The 26,418-nt window shown below is 34.5% G+C and overlaps 1 long non-coding RNA gene across 1 annotated transcript; it reads right to left on the bottom strand.

Annotated features, from left to right (window-relative positions):
• Nucleotides 1–7,667: 7,667 nt before the first annotated feature.
• Nucleotides 7,668–24,523, bottom strand: LOC116587707. Its single transcript, XR_004284591.1, has 3 exons — nt 24,513–24,523; nt 8,462–8,465; nt 7,668–7,734 (listed from the first exon to the last, which is right to left on the bottom strand). It is a non-coding gene; the product is annotated as an uncharacterized LOC116587707 (long non-coding RNA).
• Nucleotides 24,524–26,418: the final 1,895 nt, after the last annotated feature.

Below are 26,418 nucleotides of genomic sequence, written 5' to 3'. Positions count from 1 at the left end.
AAGATGTGGTATATATACACAATGCAATATTATGCAGCCATCAAAAGAAATGAAATCTTGTCATTTGTGACAACGTGGATGGAGCTAGAAGGTATCATGCTTAGCGAAATAAGTCAATCGGATAAAGACAACTATCATATGATCTCCCCGATATGAGGAAGTGGAGATGCAACATGGGGGGTTAAGGGGTTAGGAGAAGAATAAATGAAACAAGATGGGATTGGGAGGGAGACAAACCATAAGTGACTCTTAATCTCACAAAACAAACTGAGGGTTGCTGCGGGGAGGGGGGTTGGGAGAAGGGGGGTGGGGTTATGGATATTGGGGAGGGTATGTGTATGGTGAGTGCTGTGAAGTGTGTAAACTTGACGATTCACAGACCTGTACCCCTGGGGATAAAAATATATTATATGTTTATAAAAAATAAAAAATTGAAAAAAAGAAAAAAAAAGAATGATGTAGTATCCTTTTTTATCTCTGACTACAATCTTTAGTTATAAAATCTAATTTATCTGATATGAGAATCGCTACCCCAGTTTTCTTTTGAGGCCTATTGGCGTGAAAGATGCTTCTCCATCCCTTCACTTTCAGTCTGGATATATCTTTAGGTTCCAAATGGGTCTCTTGTAGACAACAAATGGATGGGTCCTGTTGTTTTATCCAATCTGCAACCCTGTGTCATCTTATGAGAATGTTTAGGCCTTTCACATTGAGAGTAATTATTGAAAGATACATTTTTATTGACATCATGTTGCCTGAGGAATCCTTATTTCTATAGATTGTCTCTGTAAATTTCTGTTCTATGTGTCACTCTTGTGTTCTTTCTTCTTTTATAGAACTCCCCTTAATATTTCTTGTAGTGCTGGCTTGGTGGTCACATACTCTTCAATATTGCCAGTCTTGGAAGCTATTTTTCTCTCCATCCATTTTGAATGTCAGCCTTGCTGGATAAAGTATTCAAGGCTGAATGTTCTTCTCATTTAGTGCCCTGAATATGTCTTGCCAGCCCTTTCTGGCTTGCCAGGTTTCTGTGGACAGGTCTGACATTATTCTGATGGACCTTCCTCTGTATGTAAGGAATCTCTTCCCCCTACCTGCCCTCAGGAGCTCCTGTCTTAAATTATGATTCATCAGTCTCACAATCAAATATCTCGAGATCTTTCTAGATTCATGGGTATTGGCAGGGTGATCTTTCTGCCTCTAGGACACGAATGCTTGTTCTGTTCTCCAGATTGGGTAAATTTCAGAGAACTGTTCAACTATATCTTCTAGTCTTCTTTCTTTCTCCTCCCGCTCAGGGATCCCAATAATTCCGACATTAGAACGTTTCATTGCATCATTTATTTCCCTGATTCTGTTTTTATGTTTTCTAAGCTGTTTTTTCTATGTCTCCTCTTGATCCTTTTTTTCTATCAGTTTGTCCTCCAGATCACTAATTCTATCTTCTGCCTATGTTACCCTAGCTGTTAGAGTATTTAGATAAGACTGGATCTCATTGATAGGATTTTTAACTTCTTCCTGGGCAGCTTTCACTTCTGCCTTTAGAGATTCCATGTTGTCACTAATGGTTTTCTCCAACCTAGCCATTGCCTGGATAATTGTTACCTTGAATTCCTGTTTTTGTCCATATCCAATAGTTCTGATGGAGAAGGCACAGTCTGAACTTGTCCTCTGTTTGGTGTTCCTTTTCCTAGTCATTTTGGTGAGAGGTGGTTGAGGGGATGTGTAGCTCAATATATCAACCACAATCCAGGCAAGGTATACCCTGAAACACTTCTGAGCAATCAGAAGACACCACAGAACAAAAACAAATACACAGAAACACTCTCCAATGGTATCTTCTGCCCTCATAGAGATCCAGAAGTGCATATTCTTACATTTCAGGGTGATTTCATGGGTGTACAGAGTGTTCTGGTAGACAATTAACTCACTGTAGGGGACTGGTTGAAATGGGGTCTCCATGTCTCTGCCGTCATGCCCCTCCTCTCCAGGTTATTTGTTTTTAAGTACAAAAGAAGATATACTAAATTTTAATTTCATTTATTAAATATTTATTTACTTATATTTAATAAGCTCAGCTAACCTCAGTGCTGAGATAATTAAATGAGAGGACAGAGTGACCTTCAAAGAGGCTGAGGATATAATGAGAAAATGAAAATGTAAATAACAGCTAGAGAAAGTGGTATAGACATGGTGCAGTGGAAGTACAGAACTGAGCACATAAACACGCCTGGCAGGACAGCGGCAATGTTTGGGAAAAGAAGTTGGGAGTCTGCTTAGCAGATGGGCAAGTGGGTAAGCAGGTGTGGACACAGAGGAGAAAGGGAAGATACTCCCCTGGGAATGGATTCTACAATAATGCAAGTAAGCATTGCATGCTAATGTCTACATTTTTCTATATTTTCCTTTCTGAGTTCAAAGACACATTTGATTGGTATCCCTAGAATTGGTCTATTCACCCTCTTAAAAAAAAAAGAATTAAACTGCTAATAGTGTCTACTGCTTAGTACATAACTGCTAGCAGACCCCATTCTCCACCCATTCACCAGTGTAAGTAAGAACAGTAAATTTACAGAGTGAGTGTAATCCCCTGTATGCGATTGAGGGATTAAAAGTAGTCTTTGTGTTGATACTTGTTACAGCTCTTTATCATTTTATAAAAAAAGCATGCATGTTTCCAGAACGATGATGCAGGTTTGGGTTGTTAAAGGGCAAGTTACTAAATGCTTTCTGCGTGTAACTTTCTGTTTACATTTCTAGAATCAAGACTACATTTATAGTTTGAGAAATATGAACAAGCAAGCTAAACTAATAATTTTTATTTTTTGTTTATTGGAAACTTTTTATTTTGCCTTTATTTTTAAACAGCTTTATTGAAATCTAATTCATATACCATGCGGTTCACCCATTTAAAGTATACAGTTCCAGGGTTTTTAGTATGTTCGTGGATGTGTGCAATCAACACCACACTCAATTTTAGGACATTTTTATCACCAAAAAAGAAACTCCATACACTTCAGCTAACACCGACCTAACTTCTCCACCTCCAGTCACTAAGCACTTTCTGTCTCTGTAGATTTCCTTATCCTGTACTTTCATATGAATGGAATCATACAATATATGGAATTTTTTTACGTTTTTCAAGCTTCATCTACGTTACAGCATGTGTCAGTACTTGGTTCCTTTTTTATGAACAAATAATTTTCCATTGAAGGGATATAACATATTTGTTTATCCATTTGCCCATTGACTGACATTTGAATTTATTATCTATTATGAATAATACTGCTATAAACATTTGCTTTTAAACTTCTTGTTTTTGAGTCCTTCTTAAATGTAAAATTAAAACCATGCAATTAATGGAACCTCCCCTCCTTGAAAGGCAGTTAACAACTCTCTGCTATTTTTAAGTATATGACTATTTGCTATCTCCTTGCATTATGCAAGGGGCTTATCAAAATTCTTTCATTCAGGGTTCTTCTTTGAGGATTTCTGGCATATTATTTAATAAACATTTATATAGTGCTTACTATGTGCTAGGCACATTACTTAACATTTTAACAAATATTAATCCTTATAACAACACTCTGAGGTAGGTATTATTACCATTCTCATATTACAGAGAATGAAAGTTAAGCAGTAAAAGATATGGAAATTTCCCAGCACCACAAAGAGCTAAGCAGTAAAATTCTCTTCATGAACCATTATACTAAACAGAAAGTGTGTTTAGTAGGTTTTTCTTTTCTTTTTGGAAATAATCTTTTAATTTTACAACAGTTTTAGATTTATAGAAAAATGAGTTCTCGTATTCTATTCATCCAATTTTCCCTTCTATTAACATCTTGCATTAGAGTTTTGTTACTATTAGTGAACCAATAGTGCTATATTATCAACTAAAGTCCATACTTTATTTAGGTTTTTGTAGTTTTTTATCTAATACTCATTTTATATTTAAGGATCCTGCCCAAATAAATAGAATATTTATTTGTCATTTTTCCTTGACTCTTCTTGGCTAGATAGTTCAAAGTGTTATTGACGATTTGGAAATTTTTTTAAAAAACTGGTAAAGTAATTTGTAGAATGTCCCTCAACTGGGATTTGTCTAACATTTTCCCCATGATTACACTGGAGCTTTGTGGAAGAAGACCACAGGGATAAGTTTTATTTTCAACGCATCATATCAGTGATGTGTATTATCAACATGTTATTGCTATGGTTAACCTTCACCAGCTGGCTGAGGTAGTGTTTGCCAGGTTTATTCACCATAAAGTTCCTCTCTTCCCTCCTTTCCCTGTTTTTCTCATTAGGAAAAAATCACTGTGAGCAACCACGCCCAAGGAACAGAGAGTTATGTTTCACTTCTTTGAGTACGGAATATACACATAAATTTCTTGGATTTGTCTCTTCTCAACCATTTATTTTAAACCATATAGGTACATGGGGTTTTTCTTATAATTTGCTTTATAATTCATTGGTACATTATTTATTTATTTTGTTGCTCAAATTACCTTTGTTTTGTTTTGTTGCCACTGTTTTCATTGGTTTATGGAGGAGTGGATTTGAAGAAGCCCTCACTCTATCATTGCCAGAGTCCAGTCTCAACTATCATATATATATATTTTTTTAATTTAGATGTGGTGCTGTTCAAACATTGTTTAATAAGTTCTAAGAACAAGTTAATTCACCATTAATTTGACATGCAATTTAAAATGTCAATTCGTAGAATTTTATCAAGAGAACAGTCAAGAATCACTTAAGGAATAGCACTGTAAGTTGATTACACTTGGGTTAAAAAAAAAAAAAAGAAAGCAGAAAAGAAGAGAGTCATTTGAAGAGACCGACATGGTCAAGAAAATGTGTCCAGCTCCTACTTCCCTTCTGCCTAACCATATAACGCTAGGCAGGGTAATGTTGCTCGTGTTCTCTGAGCACACCAGACATATTCCATCCCAGAGGAGACTTTGCACTTGTTTTCCCTTCTGATATGGCCATGAATTATTCTCTCAACAACATTCAATTATTTGGTTAATGGCATGACTTCAAAAAGGCTGTACCAATATAATCTCCAATAAAAACCACCAGTCTAAAATAATGTCCTCCACTACTCTCTACCACCTTATGCTACTTTATGTTTCCTTCTGAGCACCAATTACTATTTGATATTCATTGACATATCTCCAGAAACTAAAAGAATGTGTTCCATGTGATAAATAAGTCATAAAAACTTGATTAAATTGAATATGTAAGAGAATATGCCAACATTATTTTTTTCAAACTTGTATTCCAACATTCTGCCTAAAGTAAAAACAGTAGTGAAATATATTATTTTGTTGTTGTTTGTGGAATTCAAACATATTTACTGAAAGAGCATTGAAAACAAATACAGGAAAGAATAAAGATAAAATACTTAAAAATAGAGAAAAAAAAACGCTTTACATTAGTTGATACACTTCCCCTCAGATAACACTGAGGTTGGCATTTCATGTGTTTCCTTTAAGACTTTTAAATATGCAAACAATAGTAATAGTTTGAAGTTATAAAATATACCAATTTTCCTACATAGGATTTTGAATTTTTTATTCAGAAATAAATGTGTAAATTATCCACAAACTCTCTATATTTTGGCATATGACTTAGTTCCAATTTTTCACAATTACATATAAAACTTTAACAAGCATTGATGTATTTTTTTAACATAAAAAATGATCCATATATGATTATTTCCTTAAGGATCCCTAAACAGAATTTGAGAAAATGACAATCTTATACAGTATTTTTCACATAGTACCAAATTGCTTTCTACAAATATGGTATCAAACAACACATACAATAGAAGTATGTAAGATGGCCAGTCTTACTTTACTCTTGTCAATGTCTAGCATTATCACTTTTACTTAATTTGACAACTTCACAGAAGAAAATTTTAGTCTTATTTTAAATTTGCATTTCTTTTATCATTTGTAGGAGTGAACAGTTTGTGTGTTTATTGGCATTTTGTATCCTTTGCCATGTTATATGCAATTCTTCTGTCATATTTAGAATTATTTGTTCAGTGTCTGCCTTCTGCTTCAAACTTAGATCTCATAAGGACAGCATGTCTCTCTGTATTTATCACATCTAGCACAAGGCTAGAAGAACTTAATGAATTAATGAATGAATTAATGGTACTTAATGGATTAATGAATGAAATGGAGATTATGGTTTTTATTCTGATTTATATTTGTTGAAATGTCTTTACAAAAAGAAATATTTTACCTGACTTCACAATTTATATTTACTAAGATTTCTATTCAATTTTATTTATATTATATTCTGTAACATATGGGAAGATTTTTATTCAAGCATGCTTAAATGCACATTTTTTCATTGTGATGTGATCATTTTTGAGATATAATCGACATATAACATTGTACTGGTTTAGGTATACAACATAATTATTTGTTAAATGTAATCACTTGCAAGTGATCACCATGATAAATCTAGTAAAAATCCATCATAGCACATAGTTACCACTTTTTTCTTGTGATGACAACTTTTAAGATCTAATCTTAGCAACTTCTGAATATACAATATAGTATCAGTAAATATACTCACCATACTGTACATTATATCCTCAGGACTTACTTAATTTATAACTGTGAGTTTGTACATTTTGACTACCTCCACCCATGTTACCCACTCTGCAACCCCAATCTCTGGGGGTTCTTCTGTTCTTTTTACCTACAAGCCAGGTTTTGTTTTGGTTTGGTTTTGGATTCCACATACAAATAAGATCATACAGAATTTGCCTTTTACTATTTAATTTATTTCACTTAACACAATACCCTCAAGGTCCATCCGTGCTGTTGAAAATGACAAGATTTTATTCCCTTTTATAGCTAAATAATATTCCATTGTGTATAGATACATTTTCCTTATCCATTCATCCATCAGTAGATGCTGAAGTTGTGTGTCTTGATTGTTGTAAATAATGCTACAAAAAACATTAGGTATATATATCTGTTCCAGTTAAAATTTCAATTTCCTTCTGATAAATATCCAGAAGTAGATTTCCTGGATCATATGGTAGTTCAATTTTTAATTTTTTGAGAAATTTATGTACTGTTTTGCACATTTATATTCCTACCAACAGTGCACAGGTATTCCCTTTTCTCTACATCCTCGCCGACACTTGTTATTTCTTGTGCTTTTGATAATAGCCATTCTAAATGGTATGAGGTGTGAGGTGATATCTTCTTGTCGTTATGATTTGCATTTCCCTGATTAGTGACGTTGACCATCTTTTCACATACATGCTGTTCACATTTGTCTTCTTTGGAAAAGTGTTTATTTAAAACTTCTGTTCATTCTTTTGAATTGTTTAGATTTTTTTTCTACTGAGTTGTATGAGTTTTTTTAATATATTTTAGATACTAACTCCTTATCAAATACATAATTTGCAAAATAGTTTCTCTTATTCTGTAGGTTGCCTTTTCATTTTGTTGATGATTTCCTTTGTTATGCAGAAATTTTTAGCTTAGCATAGTCCCTTTTATTCATCTTTCCTTTCATTGTCTTTGTTTGGTGTCATATCAAAAAAGTCATCCCCAAGACTAACATCAAGAAAGTTATCACACTTTTTTTTGTTCTAGGAATTTTATGGTTTCAGATCTTACTTTTAAATCTTCATCCATTTTTAGTTGATTCTTGTGTATACTATAAAATAGTGGTCCAGTTTCGTACTTTTTCATGTGGCTGTACAATATTCTCAACACCATTTATTTATTTTTTAAAAAGATTTGTATTTATTTATTTGATGGAGAGAGAGGTCACAAGTAGGCAGAGAGGCAGACTGAGAGAGAGAGAAGCAGGCTCCCTGCTGAGCAGAGAGCCCGATGCGGGTCTCGATCCCAGGACCCTGAGACCATGACCTGAGCTAAAGGCAGAGGCTTTAACCCACTGAGTCACCCAGGCGCCCCCCCCCCAACACCCAACAGCATTTATTAAAGAGACTGTCTTTCCCCTTTTATAACCTTGGGCCTTTTGCCATAAATTAGTTGACTGTATATGAATGGGTTTATTTCTGGGGACTTTGTTCTGTTTCATTTACCTATATATGTGTTTTTATGCTAATGCTATATTGTTTTGATTACTTTAGATTTTTTTTTTAAAGATTTTATTTATTTATTTGTCAGGGAGAGAGAGAGCAGAATCAGGGGAAGTGGCATGCAGAGAGAGGTGAAGGCTCCCTGCTGATCAAGGAGTTCCATGTGGGACACCATCCCAGGACCCTGGGATCATGACCTGAGCCAAAGGCAGACAGTTAACTGACTGAGCCCCACAGACATCCCTGATTACTTTAACTTTGTAGTACTATTTGAAAGCAGGGAGTGGGGTATCTCCCACTGGAATTTAAAATAGTGTTTTAGAAACTTATTGCCCAATAGACCCCAGTCTTGTTCATATGCAAACCCACACAGACTTCTCTTTCAGCTAAGTTCTAAGAAAACAACTTTTTGATTAATATGAATGCATTTATTCTGTTCCTACTGAAAAATATGTAACATAGTACACAGACTAATTTTGATTAATTTCCAAGAAACTCGAAATAAAGAGAAGTTTCTAACTGTGTTAATTATTTCATCATACCTGCCTGGAAATTTCCAATCCTTCTGATTCTTTCTCATGACTATTGTCAAATATATAGTCTGTCTTATCTTTTTTTGAGTGTGTGAGATATTTCAAATCCATTTCAAAGTGCATGAGGAAACTGCATGAATATAAGGTTGCAACCATCATTTTGGAACAGTTTGCTAGCACTCATTCATAATCTTTCCCAAATAAAAATTCACCACAGTGAGTATATCATGAATTAAACAACTCTGATTAAATTATACGAAGCACACTTCCTAAAAAATGTGACAAGACTAATCTTTCCAATGGTAACTTTTTACTTTTCATATTCAATATCAAAATGTGTTATCTTTTCAATTTTATTATCAAAAATTATTGAAGAAACGGGTCTTATACTATTTACTAGCATGAAGTATGTAGAAAATGAGGATGTTCCTTCTATCGATCTCAAGATTTATCATCTCATTAGTTGCTTTCCTCCAACCAGAGAGCATAGTTAGGGTATGGAGGATGGGAGTCTCCTGGGCACTATAATCAGCGCTAGAGAAATGAAGTATCATTAGATACTCCTGTTTATCAACCAGCACAATATTATTAAGGACTTCACATACTCCATGATGAAAAATTTTTAGCATGTTGTGAGACTGAGAATAATAAAATAAAAAGTAAATGGGTAAAAGAAGTCTCAAAATATGAATTCCATTAAATATTCCTAACTAATGCAGTTAGACTGTAGAACAGTTACTTTTTTATGCTTTTTCATTGCAAAGGCCCCAGAGAATAAAAAAAGTAAGTGAAAATTGAAGGAAATTATTCTTTAGACAGAAAGGACTAGTATGCTAGATACAATCCTGGTTATATTTTCAAATTGGTAGCCCATGTAATGGAGTAGATGTAATACTTATTCCTGCACAAAAGAGCAGTGATAATTTTCAGAGGCTAATATTTTTAAATTAGTTCACTGATTCCACATATAGAGTAAGAATGATTTTCTCCATTATGAAAGTTACTAATTCACAGTATTTTTTGTGTCAGTGGCCACTCTAAATCTTCAGCTTCTTTTCCTGTGAAACAACAAAAAGTAAAATGTCTTGAAGTTTTGGACAGAGAATATTCAGTAGAGCTCAGATTTTTACACGATGGTGTATAAAAATGCAGAGAGAGAAAGTAAAATTCTGAATAAAAGCTTGTGTTAGAATTTCTTTTTTAAAACTAGACTTGACTCCCCACACCAAAAAAAAAAAAAAAAAAAAAAAAAAAGCATGGCTTCTTGTTCTTTTTAGTGCTTTAAAAAAACTGTTTAAATTCAATTTAGTTAACATATACCATACTATTAGTTTCAGGGGTGGAATTTAGTGATTCATCAATTGCATATAACACCCAGTGCTCACTATATCAAACACCCTCCTTAATGCCCATTACCCAGTTATCCCTTCTCCCACCACCTCCCCTCCAGCAACCCTCAGTTTGTGTGTATATAGATAGATAGATAGGTAGATCAATCTTCAAAATCTTCTTTATTAATTCATCAGTTGTTGGACACTTGGGCTCTGTCCATAACTTGGCTATTCCTGATAATGCTGCTATAAATATTGGGGTGCATATCTCCCATTTCAATCAGTTTTTTTGTATCCTTTGGATAAATTCCTAGTAGTGCAGTTGCTCAGTCATAAGGTAGTTCTATTTTTAACTTTTTTATAAACTTCCATTCTGTTTTCCAGAGTAGCCACACCAGTTTTCATTCCCACTAACAGCGTAAAGGGGTTCCTCTTTCTCTGCATCCTCACCAATATTTGTTGTTTTCTGGCTTGTTAATTTTAGCCATACTGACTAGTATGAGATGGTATCTCATTGTGCTTTTGACTTGTATTCCCTGATGCTGTGTGTTGACCATTCTTTCATGTGTCTGTTGGCCATCTGGATGTCTTCTTTGGAGAAATGTCTGTTCATGTCTTCAACCCTTTTTGATTGGATTATTTGTTCTTTGGGTGTTGAGTTGGATAAGTTCTTTATAGATTTTGGATATTAACCCTTTATCTGATAAGTCATTTGCAAGTATCTTCTCCCATTTAGTAGGTTGTCTTTTAGTTTTGTTGGCTATTTCCTTTGCTGTGCAAAAGCTTTTTATCCTGATGAAGTCCCAATAGTTCATTTTTGCTTTGTTTTCTGGAGATGTGTCTAGCAAGAAGTTCCTGAGGGTAGGATCAAAGAGGCTGCTGTCTATGTTCTCCTTTAGGATTTTGATGGATTTCTGTCTCACATTTAGGTCTTTCATCAATTTTCAGTTTATTTGCTTGTATGGTATTAAAAAGGTCCAGTTTCATTCTTCTGCATGTGGCTGTCCAATTTTCCCAACAACATTTGTTGAACAAACTGATTTTTTTTTTCCCATTGGATGTACTTTCCTGCTTTGTCAAAAGTTAGTTGGCCATAAAAAACTATGCCTACAATTTCTCTGAGCACAAATTTTTTACACTTAAAAAAGATGTGAAATTAAAGTATGGTCATCAATCTCAAAAAGTCAAGATGAAGATAATACATGGTAATAGATACAATATAATGATAATGAGTTATTACTATTTCTCTTACCTTAAAAAATATGAAAGTGTCTGCTCTTCTTGGAGTATGGTAATGACAATTCATTTGTGAATAATATTGAGAATTTATAATTTTTCTCATGTATCTTAATTTTTTTTATAAAAAATCTACAAGCCTGGTAAAATGGCAATCCTTTTTCCAAATAAGTAAAAACACAGTTTGGGGTGTCTTGGTGACTTATTTGGTTATGCATCCAACTTTTGATTTCAGCTCAGGTCATGATCTCAGGATTGTGAGACTAAGCCCCAAGTCAGGCTTTACACACAGTGGAGTCAGCTTCTCTCCCTCTCCCTTTGTCCTTCCCCTCTCTCCCTCTCTTTCTCATTTAAATAAATAAATAAATCTTTAAAAAAGAAAAAGGAAAAAATACATTTACAGATAAGAATAGACACTTAAGCATTTATGTAATTTGTCCAGGCCTGATGAGTGGCAGGATTTAACCTCTCATTTGAGCTTACCCTCTAATTAAGTGTTCTATCCACTATATTATGTTATTTGAATTTTATAGTGGTAGTGATACAGACATAGGGTATATTGACATTTTTGATCACTTGGAAACTCTTGTAACTCAAATAAAGGGATTTTCTAGGATAAAAGAAAACTTGTCACTCTCAGTAAGATTTTACTTTGGGTGTTCAAGATGCCAGAAATTGACTATAAAAGGAATTGAATAGAAGTTGATAATTTTTAAACATTCATTTTTTTTGTCATCTGTGTTGCCAATGAAATAACCCAAATTATATTATTGAAAGCTTGATATCTTTGTAGAAAAGTATTTGGTATAGTTTGCTCCGAATCAGTGATTGTGTACTACCTGGAAAATGGCTACAGACTTAAGGATCGGAGTTCATTATTATCAAAATAAAGTATAGTTTCTTGATGGATGTTTTGTATGGGGTGAGGAAAAAGAAAGAGAGAATATGGTGGTTGAGGCTCACTCTCCCACATTCTATTTATTTCCATTTCACTTCGAACTCATTTTGTGCCCCTTCATGTGTACATTTTCTGAGAGTGCCAATATGTGTTTAGAATACTGATGTAAAGTAGTTTAAAAAATAGAGATGCCTTATGGGTTTTATTTGGGGGGGGGTACCAAAGAGTACCTTGATTAGTGACCAACCTACTGAATGTATTTAGTTTCTATTAAATGTATACCCATCAGGATCATCTCCCTCAGTCAGACTTGAATCTATTGCTTTCATAAAGAGAAGGATTTTTTTTTAAAGATTTTATTTATTTATCAGAGAGAGAGGGGGAGAGAGTGAGCACAGGCAGATAGAATGGCAGGCAGAGGCAGAGGGAGAAGCAGGCTCCCTGCTGAGAAAGGAGCCCGATGTGGGACTCGATCCCAGGACGCTGGGATCATGACCTGAGCCGAAGGCAGCTGCTTAACCAACTGAGCCACCCAGGCGTCCCGAGAAGGATTTTTTTTTTTTTTAATTAATACAGATCACAAAGGGGAAAAAAGCAAATTGACAAGTTATGGGTATTGTTGAAGTTTAAATAAAAGGAAAAATACATTTTGATTTGTTATTGGCCATTTATGAATAAGGCATAATGGATCTTGTGTAGTTAATCTTTATTCTCATGTTATGAAGTTAAAAATGAGCCACTTCCACCCAAAATTACTAAGTGTATTCCATTTAAGAGTAAGTAGCCATACTTTGGAGAAGGCAGTCAAGTCTAGTTTAAAAAATTAGCTTTTGGATAAGCATTTATTGGGTACTTCCACATATTCTTCCTGCATTTCCATGCACAATCACTGAATGTTCTACCTTCCACCTGGTTCCAGCTACCCCCACTGCATTATGGTACCTTCTAGTCCCTGAACTGTACATCACACTGCACCAGGAAAGCCTGTCCTCTGTCCCTTCCATGTCTAAATTACTTCTACTTTTGATACCATCTCCCCGTCTTAACACAAACTTCCCAACCCTTATAAAGAATCCATTATCTAAAAGCCTCATAGGATTCCAACAATGGTTATGAAATCCTTCTAGTATTAATTGTAAGAACCTTTAAAATTGTGCTGTCTCAAACCACCTTTTATTACAATTTGATGGATTTCTTGCTATCTATTTTAATGAAATTAAGTGTACATTTTTTAGTGTACATTTTGGATTTCTTGCCCTTTAAAATTCAAAGCACTCTGCATCTTAACCTTCTCTCTTTTGCTTCAGTTTTGTATCAAATGATGAAATGTATCAGTCTTAGCTTGGTTTTTCTAAAAGCAGACCCTGAGATGAAACATTTGTGCATAACATTTTTTAAACCTCTCCCAGGAGAAAAAAATAAGGGTCTGAAGGAAGAGAACTGAAAAAGGAAAGAGGCTAAACAGAGGAATAATGTCAGATGCACTTGTAACCTCAGATGGTCTTCAGAGGAACTTGGAAGAATAAATTATACCTTGAAATGTATTCCTTCTGGAGCAAAGGAAGATGGAGTTTTTCCTCAGAAGTCCATTTCCAGCTCTAGCTATCAAAAGTTATCCTCCAAAGGTCACAGATGGGAACCATTAACAGCAAAGGATGAGGGACCTGAGGAACAGTGAAAGAAGCTGATGCTCCTAGATCTGGCTGGGACAACAATTTTGCTATATAGATCTTATCCTTCACAGCATTAACAGATTACTCAGCTATGTCCTATTTGCATTTTTATCTCCACCTCTTAACAGGCTCTTTTTACTATGTATAAAGATATGTTCACACATTCTAAAAAGAATTATTCTCTATAGACATTCATGATTCTATTCCTGTCTTCTTCATGGCATAATTTCACAGACATACCTTGCCTCCACTTCCTTATTAATTCCTTAAGTGCAAATAATTTGGTATCCAGGTTCCTGATAAATTAAAACAATAAGAGATCAAATTGTAAATAGCTAATAAAAACTAAGACTTCAATCTATCCTTTTAAATTATTTAATGTGTGCTGTAGGAATAATGATTGATCCTGCCTGTGTCTAAGGATGGTCCTGTTTTAGGATAGGAGAGAAAACAGACATTTCCCAATATAACAACTATATATTAAATTCTGACAAGTCTTAGAAATGTCCCAGTAGAATGTGATTCTCCCAAACCACACTTATGGCCACTATTAGTCACTAAATGCTTAGGAAACTTGGAGTATATTTTTGAATAGTCAATATTTTTAAAGAAAAAAAAGGAGAGCCAAGTGATTTAATGATAGGGAAAGCTATAATGAAAACACATTATTGCTTTAACATTTTGCCTTGTGTCTAAAAAAAGAGCAACCTTTGACACTTACAAGCATTTCCAGTACTGCAGCCCAGTGCTATGGTTACAGAGCAGATCATTTATCTGATAGGGCTGCCTGCATTACTAAATGTCATTTAGTGAGACCAGTCATACAGCATTCATTAAGTCACATTTAAATTGTAAGATCACTTGATGTTCTTTTGTTTACTTTATTTTCCAGAAAATTAAAAGGTGAAAAAAAATGACAAAATTCTCATAACTTTGCCTTATTTCACTGTAATACAATATAATGGCTATACTTCAAAATCTGGGGGATTGATTAAGGAACAATTTTACAACTTCTTAAGACTGAAGGATGTTATTAAGCCTCCCCTTTTGATTTTTCTGGAAGGATATTTAACAATCCAAAACAAATATTTCTATAAGGGGATTACAAACATAAATTCCTTAATAATAGAATTGCGTTCTCTATAATTAATCTTGTTTTCACAAGGTCATTGATAACAGGAATAATATTAATTATAATTTGCTATCATAAAAATAGGGTCAATCAGTATGTCTGAAGATATGAAGTCCAAAACTTGTTCTTTTGTCAAACTAAATGTCTTGTGGAAAACCTTTCTAGGTCAAAATTTCTTCAATTATAAAAAGATGGTGCTAGATCAAGTTTTTTAAGTTTCTCTAATTCTGGCTTGATGTGACCATAAGCAAAAGGTTGTCCTTTCTTTTACATTTATCAGAATAACTAAAATTTATCAATGAAACTTTTGCATAACTACCTTTTCTATAAAAAATCAAGGTAGAGTGGGTTTTCTTTTTGTAATATTCATTTAGTACAAACATATATGGCCATACTGGCTGTACAAATATGGTCATGTTAATAGCTGCTTTCCACAACCTAAATGTCCCATTTTTCACTGGTCTCAATATGGCAATGACCTTGCACCTCCCTATAATTCCACTAGGACCTCCCATCTTAGAATGACCTCCTAACAGAGTAAGATACCTCCTGGACTATACATCACTCTGATTGTTGGTACCATGCTTTCGGATGATTAACTATGTTGAGCATCACATAAGGGTGTAAATGTATAGTATTTATGTTGGTATTCTAAGAAAACTATCAATTTTTAACTAAATCATTAAAAAATATGGAGTTTAATCTACTGAAAAAAATTCTTAGCTTTTGTGAATGGAATTAATTAATGTATTTCAGGAAAATTGGAGTGTCTGTAATATTTATACTAGAAAATAATTTTATTTATTTATTTTTAAGATTTTGTTTATTTATCTGAGGGAGAGAGAGTGAGAGAAAGAGCACAAGAGGGGGAAGGGTCAGAGAGAGTCAGACTCCCCACTGAGCAGGGATTCCCAAAAGGGGGCTCTATCCCAGGACCCTGGATTCATGACCTGAGCCAGAGGCAGACGTTTAACTGACTGAGCCACCAGGGTCATTAAACATGATCTGCATTAAATAGTGTGTACATTTACATTAGGTATAATAACAAATTTTAATTACTTTTTAACCCTGTTTATGATTTTTTTGTATTCTTTTATTACCATTGTGAATAATGATATTTATATATTGTTTATCATGTTTCAGGCATACATTCAATGGTTTTGTACAGTCTTATATTTAATCCTTACTTTGAAAAAAAATACTATTTTAAAGGTGTCTCGGTGGCCCAATCATTTAAGTGTCTGCCTTGGCTCAGGTCATGATTTCAGGTCCTGGGATTAAGCCCTCTGTGGAGCTCCCTGCTCAGTGGGAAGCCTGCTTCTTCCTCTCCCTCTGTAGCTCCCTCTGCTTGTGCTCTCTCTCTCTCTCTCTGTGTCAAATAAATAAAATCTTTTAAAAATACTATTTCATTGCTCTTTTTAAAATTTTTTCTTAATATTTTATGTATTTATTTAACACAGAGAGAGAGATCACAAGTAGGCAGAGAGGCAGGCAGAGAGAGAGGGGGGAAGCAGGCTCCCCACTGAACAGAGAGCTTGATGCATGCTCAATCCCAGGGCCCTGAGATCATGACCTGAGCCAAAGCTCCACCAAGGCACTCCATCATTGTTCTTTTATATGCAACGAAGAGCAAGGTTTAGAGAAATTTAACATCTTATTCAAGGTAAGAAGCTTGGATCTGTTGGAGTTTATATTCAAAGCCAGGGAATTGTATTCAAGAATGCATTGCTACTAAGCTACTTTGTTATTGAATTTCCTCTCAGAGTATGCACTTTTGTTGTAGAAATTTGAATACAGCCATACAGTTTAACTCAGAAAATCTAGAACTTTTTTTTTTTTTCAGATCATTTCATCCATTTACAAAACTTGTGGACATAGTTACTTGTAGTATCCCCATATTATCTTTATAATATCCATGCGATCAATAGTGATGCCTCCTCTTTAATTTCTGGTAGTGGTAATTTCTGTCTTCTCTCTTTTTTCTTGGCTAACCTGGTTAGAGGTTAATTAATTTCACTGGACTTTTCAAAGAGCCAGCTTTTTTAAAAAAAACCATTTTACCTATTGTTTTCTTGTCTTTTAAAATAATTTCTGTTCTAGTTTTAATTATTTTCTTTTTTTCTTTTTCACTTGCTTGCTTAAGGGCATAAGTTACACTTTTTTCTTCCAGTTTTCTAGGCAGAAACAGGTTACTGATTTTAGATCTCTCTTTTTTTTTCTAATATATATGCATTTGATGCTATAAATTTTTCTCTAAACTTTGTTTTAGCAGCATCTTACAAATTTTCATAAATTTTATTTATTGTTCAAAATATTTCTTGAAATTTTCTCTTTGACTTATGTGCTATTTAGAAATATGTTGTCTAATCCCCAAATATTTGGGGATTTCTCCATCTGACTTTCTGTTATTGATTTCTAATTTAATTGCATTCTGCTTTGAGAACACAATTTTTTATTGTATCTATTCTTTAAAATGTGGTACAGTATGTTTCTAACATATATGTATTTGGAAAAGGGAGAGAGAGTGAGAGGAGAGAAAACAGGAAAACACTTTAAAAATGATAACTGAAAATTTGCCCACATTTGATGAAAACAAAAAATGTACAGATCCAATTTAGTTTAATTATCCCCAACAGGGGGAAAAAAAGAAAAAAGAGAAAAAGTAAACCACATTAAGGTGTATCACAAGTAAATTGGTGAAAATCTAAAATGCAGCCAAAGAGCTGATATATTATGATTTGAAGGTGGACTTAATTGTTTAAATGTAAATTTTAAGCACAAGAGTAACCACTAAGAGATTAAAAATTTTTTTATCAGATTGCCTGGGTGTCTCAGTCAGTTAAGCATCTACCTTCAGTTCAGGTCATGATCTCAGGGTCCTGGGATCGAGCCCCATGTCAGTTTCTTGTGCAGCAGGAGTGTTTCTTCTGACTGCTTCTCCCTCTCCCTCTACTGCTCCACACAACTCATACTCTCTTTCTCTGTCTCAAATATATAGACAAAATCTTTAAGAATTAATAAATTAATAAATTAAAAAAGAATTAAAAATGATGTGCTAAGAAGGAAATAAATATGAATAATATATAATAACCATTAAAACTAGAGAAGACAAAAAAAGAAAAAAGAAATAAAGAGTACAAGAAATTGAAAGCAGTTACAAATATGGTAAATATTAATCTAATTATATTAATAGTTGCTACAGGGGCACTTAAGTGGCTCAGTTAATTAACGATGTGACTCTTGGTTTCTGCTCAGGTCATGATCTCAGGGTTGTGAAACTGAGCCCCATGTCAAGTTGGGCTCTACGCTCACTGGTTGGGATTCTCTTCCTTTCTCTCCCTCCCTCCCTGCCCTCTTCTTGCAAGCTCTCTCTGTTCAGTTTTTTTCTTTAGTGTTTTTTTAAAAAGATTTATTTATTTATTTATTTATTATTTATTTATTTATTTATTTGACAGACATCACAAGTAGGCAGAGAGGCAGGCAGAGGGAGAGAGGAGGAAGCAGGCTCCCTGCCAAGCAGGGAACTCAATGAGGGGCTCAATCCCAGGATGCTGGGATCATGACCTGAGCTGAAGGCAGAGGTCCCAACCCACTGAGCCACCCAGACACCCCTTCTTTAGTCTTTTTTAAAATTCATTTTTAATAGTTTCTAACACCATATTATCAAATTCATTCATCTTTTTTCTGTAATATCCAATTTGTTGTTAATCATATCAAGAGTATTTTTAAAATTTCAGATGTGGTTTTTGTATCTAGAAATTTTAGCTTTTTAATTTTTATTCTTATTTTTTTAAATGTGTTATGTTACCTACCATACAATACATCATTAGTTTTTTATGTTGTTTTCCAAGATTCATTGTTTATGTATAACACCCAGTGTTCCATGCAGCACATGCCCTCCTTAACACCCACCACCAGACTCACCCAAGCCCCCACTCTCTTCCCCTCTAGAACCCTCAGCCTCTTTCTCAGAGACCATGGTCTCTCATGGTTCATCTCCCCCTTCTGATTTCCCCCAGTACACTTTCCCTTCCTTCTCCTAATCTCTTCCACATTATTCCTTATGTTCCACATGTAAGTGAAACCATATGATAATTGACTCTCTCTGCCTGACTTATTTCACTCAGCATAATCTCCATTCCCGTCCATGTTGATACAAAAGTTGGGTATTCATCTTTTCTGTTGGAGGCATAAGACTCCACTGTATATATGGACCACATCTTCTTTATCCATTCATTTGTTGAAGGGCATCTCGTATCTTTCCACAGTTTGGCTATTATGCACATTGCCACTATGAACACTGGGGTACATATGGCCCTTTATTCACTACATCTGGATATTTGGGGTAAATACCCAGTAGTGCAATTGCTGAATCATAAGGTAGTTCTATTTTTAATTTTTTTGAGGAAACTCCACACTGTTTTCCAAAGTGGCTGCACCAACTTGCATTCCCACCAGCAGTGTAAGAGGGTTCTCCTTTTTCCACATCCTCCCCAATATTTGTTGTTTACTGACTTGTTGATTTTGGCCATTCTAACTGGCATAAGGTGGGATCTCAGTGTGGTTTTGATTTGAATTTCCTTGATGGTTATGATGATGATCATTTTTTCATGTTTCTGTTAGCCATTTGTATGTCTTCATTGGAGAAGTGTCTGTTCATGTCACCTGTCCATTTTTTGACCTGATCATGTTTTTTGGAGTTTGAGAAGTTCTTATAGATCTTGGATATCAGCCCTTAGTCTATAGTGTCATTTTTGAATATCTTCTCCCATTCCGTGGGTTGCCCCTTTGTTTTGTTGACTATTTCCTTTGTTGCGCAGAAGCTTTTTATCCTGATGAAGTCCCAAAGGTTCAGACAATAAAAAGAAATAAAAGGTATTCAAATTGACAAAGAAGAAGTCAGACTCTCTGTATTCGCAGATGACATGATACTTTATGTAGAAAACCCAAAAGGCACCACTCCTAAACTACTAGAACTCATATGGCAATTCAGTAATGTGGCAGGATACAAAATCAATGCACAGAAATCAGTTGCTTTCTTATACACTAACAATGAAACTTTAGAAAGGGAAATTATAGAATCAATTCCATTCACAATAGCACCCAAACCCATTAAGATACCTTGGAATAAACCTAACCAAAGAGGTAAAGTATCTATACTTCAGGAACTACAGAACACTGATGAAAGAAATTGAAGAAGACACAAAAAGATAGAAACATTCCATGCTCTGAAGAGTTTTGATCAGGAAGGGATGCTGTACTTTGTCAAATGCTTTTTCAGCATCTATTGAGAGTATCATATGGTTCTTGTTCTTCCTTTTATTGATGTGTTGTATCACATTGACTGATTTGCAGATGTTGAACCAACCTTGCAGCCCTGGAATAAATCCCACTTGGTCGTGGTGAATAATCCTTTTAATGTACTGTTGAATCCTATTGGCTAGTATTTTGTTGAGTATTTTTGCATCTGTGTTCATCAGGGATATTGGTCTATAGCTCTCTTTTTTGATGGGATCCTTGTCTGGTTTTGGGATCAAGGTGTAGCAGCAATGTCCACAATAGCCAAACTATGGAAAGAACCTAGATGTCCATCAACAGATGAATGGATCAAGAAGATGTGGTATATATACTCAATGGAATACTATGCAGCCATCAAAAGAAATGATATCTTGCCATTTGCGACAACATGGATGGAACTAGAGCGTATCATGCTTAGCGAAATAAGTCAAGCAGAGAAAGACAACTATCATATGATCTCCCTGATATGAGGAAGTGGTGATGCAACATGGGGGCTTAAGTGGGTAGGAGAAGAATAAATGAAACAAGATGGGATTGGGAGGGAGACAAACCATAAGTGACTCTTAATCTCACAAAACAAACTGAGGGTTGCTGAGGGGAGGGGGTTTGGGAGAAGGGGGTGGGATTATGGACATTGGGGAGGGTATGTGCTTTGGTGAGTGCTGTGAAGTGTGTAAACCTGGTGATTCACAGACCTGTACCCCTGGGGATAAAAATATATGTTTATAAAAAATAAAAAATTAAAAAAAAAAAACATTCCATGCTCATGGGTTGGAAGAACAAACATTGTTAAAAATGTATATGCTTTTGTGCCAGTACCATGCTGTCTTGATGACGACAGCTTTGTAATAGAGCTTGAAGTCCGGAATTGTGATGCCACCAACGTTGGCTTTCTTTTTCAATATCCCTTTGGCTATTCGAGGTCTTTTCTGGTTCCATATAAATTTTAGCATTATTTGTTCCATTTCTTTGAAAAAGATGGATGGTACTTTGATAGGAATTGCATTAAATGTGTAGATTGCTTTAGGTAGCATAGACATTTTCACAATATTTATTCTTCCAATCCAGGAGCATGGAACATTTTTCCATTTCTTTGTGTCTTCCTCAATTTCTTTCATGAGTACTTTATAGTTTTCTGAGTATAGATTCTGTGTCTCTTTGGTTAGGTTTATTCCTAGGTATCTTATGGTTTTGGGTGCAATTGTAAATGGGATTGACTCCTTAATTTCTCTTTCTTCTGTCTTGCTGTTGGTGTAGAGAAATGCAACTGATTTCTGTGCATTGATTTTATATCCTGACACTTTACTGAATTCCTGTATAAGTTCTAGCAGTTTTGGAGTGGAGTCTTTTGGGTTTTCCACATATAGTATCATATCATCTGCGAAGAGTGATAATTTGACTTCTTCTTTGCCGATTCGGATGCCTTTAATTTCCTTTTGTTGTCTGATTGCTGAGGCTAGGACCTCTAGTACTATGTTGAATAGCAGTGGTGATAATGGACATCCCTGCCGTGTTCCTGACCTTAGCGGAAAAGCTTTCAGTTTTTCTCCATTGAGAATGATATTTGCGGTGGGTTTTTCATAGATGGCTTTGATGATATTGAGGTATGTGCCCTCTATACCTACACTTTGAAGAGTTTTGATCAGGAAGGGATGCTGTACTTTGTCAAATGCTTTTTCAGCATCTATTGAGAGTATCATATGGTTCTTGTTCTTTCTTTTATTGATGTGTTGTATCACATTGACTGATTTGCGGATGTTGAACCAACCTTGCAGCCCTGGAATAAATCCCACTTGGTCGTGGTGAATAATCTTTTTAATGTACTGTTGAATCCTATTGGCTAGTATTTTGTTGAGTATTTTCGCATCTGTGTTCATCAAGAATATCGGTCTATAGCTCTCTTTTTTGGTGGGATCCTTGTCTGGTTTTGGGATCAAGGTGATGCTGGCCTCATAAAATGAGTTTGGAAGTTTTCCTTCCATTTCTATTTTTTGGAACAGTTTCAGGAGAATAGGAATTAGTTCTTCTTTAAATGTTTGGTAGAATTCCCCCGGGAAGCCGTCTGGCCCTGGGCTTTTGTTTGTTTGGAGATTTTTAATGACTGTTTCAATCTCCTTACTGGTTATGGGTCTGTTCAGGCTTTCTATTTCTTCCTGGTTCAGTTGTGGTAGTTTATATGTTTCTAGGAATGCATCCATTTCCTGTACCCCTGGGGATAGAGTATTATGCCTCCATCAGAAAGGATGAATACCCAACTTTTGTAGCAACATGGACGGGACTGGAAGAGATTATGCTGAGTGAAATAAGTCAAGCAGAGAGAGTCAATTATCATATGGTTTCACTTATTTGTGGAGCATAACAAATAGCATGGAGGACATGGGGACTTAGAGTGGAGAAGGGAGTTGGGGGAAATTGGAAGGGGAGGTGAACCATGAGAGACTATGGACTCTGAAAAACAATCTGAGGGTTTTGAAGGGACGGGGGGTGGGAGGTTGGGGTACCAGGTGGTGGGTATTATAGAGGGCACGGATTGCATGGAGCACGGGGTGTGCTGCAAAAATAATGAATACTGTTATGCTGGAAATAAAGAAAAAAAAATAAAAATTAAAAAAAAAAAAAATAAAATAAAATATAACAGAAAAAAAAATAAAAAATAAATAAATAAATAAAAAAAGAACAAAACAACAACAAAAAAAAATGTATATGCTGCCCAAAGCAACCTATACTTTTAATGCCATCCCAGTGCTAGAACAGATAATCCTAATATTTGTGTGGAAACAGAGAAGACCCCAAATCATCAAGGATATACTGAAAAAGAAAAACAAACCCGGGGGCATCATGTTGCCTGATTTCAAGCTTTATTACAAAGCTGTGATCATCAAGACAGCATGGTACTGGCACAAAAACAGACATATAAACCAATGGAACAGAGTAGAGAGCCCAGATATGGACCCTCAACTCTATGGTCAAATAATCTTCGACAAAGCAGGAAAAAATATCCAGTGGAAAAAAGACAGTCTCTTCAATAAATGGTGCTTGGAAAATTGGGACAGTTATGTGTAGAAGAATGAAACTCGACCATCTGTTACACCATACACAAAGATAAACTCAAAATGGATGAAAGAGCTCAGTGTGAGACAGGAGTCCATATCTAGAAATTTAATTTGGATCTTTTTTATTTTCCATTTCTCATCATCATGATCATTCTTTTTTCTTCTCAAATAAATGGACCATATTTATAATAACTATTTTTAAAAACTTACTGACTGCCTTCTTTTCAATAAAAAATGCATTTTAAAACTAAAAATGCATTCAAACTTATATACAGTGAAATGAAAAATTCTTAGGGCCAAAACTGGATAAATGTATGCATCACCTCATCAAGATATAGAACATTTCTACCTATTCAGAAAATTTTCTATGTACCCCTCAAGTATTCCTCATCATCGTATCAAACCACACTTTGATTTAAATACAAAAATTAGTTTTGCCTGTTCTTAAACTTTATATAAATGCTCTCCTTTTGTGTGTGAATTTTTTTTCAACATAATGCTTTCTTCAGGTTTATTCATATTTATTCAAGGTTTATTCATGTTACTGCCTGCATAAATAGTTCATACATTTTTATTGCTGAGCAGTATTTCATTATATGAGTATATTATAACATGATTTATACATTCTAATTTTGACAAATTTTTGTAACATTTAGCTATTATGAATGAATATGTCATAAACACACGTGAATTAGACTTTTGTGGAGAAATATTTCTATTTTTCTTGGATAAATTGCTACAAGTAGAGTAGCTGGGCCATAGGTTAGGTTTATGACTAACTTTATAAGACACTCTAGAACTCTTTTTTACATTCACACTAGAAAATGCATGATGGTTTCAGTTGTTCCACATGCTCATCAATATTTGGTATTTCCAATTTCTTGTGGTTACTAAATGAATTTTTAATTGGCATATTTTCTTCTTTTCTAGTCACTAATGATGTTCAGTGCTTTTTGGAGACCTACATTTATTGGGTTGTTTTTATTAGATTTGTAGAGTTCTTCATATATTTTAGATGTAAAATCTATATCAGATACATGTTTTGTGGCCACCAGTGTAAGACTTGATTAATTTCCTTAATAATGCCTACTGATAAAAGAATTTTTAGTTTTGATGAATTCCAGCTAGTTAATTATTTGGGGCATTAGTGCTTTTTTGTCCTCTATGAGAAATCATGACTTATCCCAATTCTGTAATTGAAATTTGAATTGAAATAATTTTTCACATGAAGTTTTAAGAAAGAATGTAAAAAAGATCCCTTGTACACTTCACTCAATTTTCCCTGTGCTAACAGTTTGCAAAACTGTAGCATTACATCACGCTCAGACTTTTGGCATTCATGCAATCCACTGATCTTTTTCAGATTTTGAATTGTACTTATTCATGTGTGTGTGTGTGTGTGTGCGCGCGCATGTCTGTGCATTAAGTTCTACATTATTTTGTCACCTCTATACTTCCCGTGTTCACCACCATAGTGAAGATACTGAACAACTCCAACAATACAAGAATCCCTCTTGTATTGTTGTTTTTTAGTAACCACACCTGCCTCCTATTTGCCCACAACAAATTACTGGTTTCTAATCCCTGGAAACCAGTAATCTGTTCTTTCCTAAAGCTTTGACATTTCAAAATTTCTATAAATTTATATAACATTTTTCAAATGTGATATATATGAAATTCTACTATACAATTTTTCATGATTAGCCTTTCACATCAGTAGTTTATTCCTTTCTATTTCTGAATAGCATTTCCTGGAATGTAAACACCAAGGTGTTAAACCATTCACTTGAAGAACATCTGGACTGATTCCACTTTCTGGCTACTAAAAGTCAAGTTACTATAAATATTTGGGCACAGATTTTTGAGTGAACATAATTTTTTTTTTCAGACATAAATGCCCAAGAACACAATTACTGGGTGGTATGGTAATTGTGTGCTTAATTTGATAAACGGTCAAACTCTTTTCCAAAGTGGTTCCATCATCTTACATTTCCACAGCAATCACCAATGATCCAGTTTCTCCACATCTTCACCATCATTTGTTGTTGTCATTATTTTTTATTTTGGCCCTATATGCAAATGATCTCTCCTATTTTTGCGTCTGCTTCTGCTTATGTATGATTTTCTTCTTACAGATGTTATTTTCCTTTTCTGCAAGTCTGCTGATTTTTTATTGCACTCATTCATTATGATTTTTACATTACTGAATGTTAAATTTTGTTGTGTCCCTTTGAATTTGTCCTAGCATGCAGTTAAGTTACTTGGAATCTGCATGATCCTTCTGAGATGTGCTTTCAAGTTTCCTCACACCAGATCTAGAACAGCAGTTAGTCTAAGGCTAATTGAGACCCACAACCTTTTGATGTATTTCCCCAAATTCCTTATATTAACAAGGTATTTCTATTCAGGGTGGTAGGAACATAATTATTTCTTGTCTTGAGTGAGCTCTAGGAAGTGCTTTACCTTAAATGGCTGCAGGAAGTGTTCAGTTTGAGCTCAATCCAACAATTTTTGATATATAATATTTACATTATTATTTAACACATATTTTACTAGTTTTTATAACTTCTTTGATACATAGTATATTTAGAAATATATTGCTTAATTTCCAAACATTTAAAGATTTTATAATTATCTTGTTTGCTTAATTTGTGATTAAAATGTACGCTATGGGGCGCCTGGGTGGCTCAGTGGGTTAAGCCGCTGCCTTCGGCTCAGGTCATGATCTTGGGGTCCTGGGATCGAGTCCCGCATCGGGCTCTCTGCTCAGCAGGGAGCCTGCTTCCCTCTCTCACTCTCTGCCTGCCTCTCTGCCTACTTGTGATCTCTGTCTGTCAAATAAATAATATCTTGAAAAAAAAATAAATAAATAAAATAAAATGTACGCTATATTATTTTAATCCTTTAATATTTTTTGAAACTTATATATGGACCAAATATAACAAAATTTAGAAAATATTTTATGTCCACTTGAAAAAAATTCTGTGGTTTTTGAATGTTGTTTTATAAATGTATAAATTAATTCTATTTAAAAAATAAATTAATTCTGTTTTGCAATTTGCTTATTTGAATTTTACTTATACTTAGTGAGTGATTCTTTGATTTGTATAATTATGATACATTAAAATCTCACAAATTGTGAATTTATCTAATTCTCTGTTTAAATCTTTACATTGAT

Source organism: Mustela erminea, chromosome 4, assembly GCF_009829155.1.
Source record: "Mustela erminea isolate mMusErm1 chromosome 4, mMusErm1.Pri, whole genome shotgun sequence".
NCBI lineage: Eukaryota > Metazoa > Chordata > Mammalia > Carnivora > Mustelidae > Mustela > Mustela erminea.
Note: the sequence above shows the minus strand (reverse complement) of the source record. Positions and strands in the feature narration are given on the sequence as shown.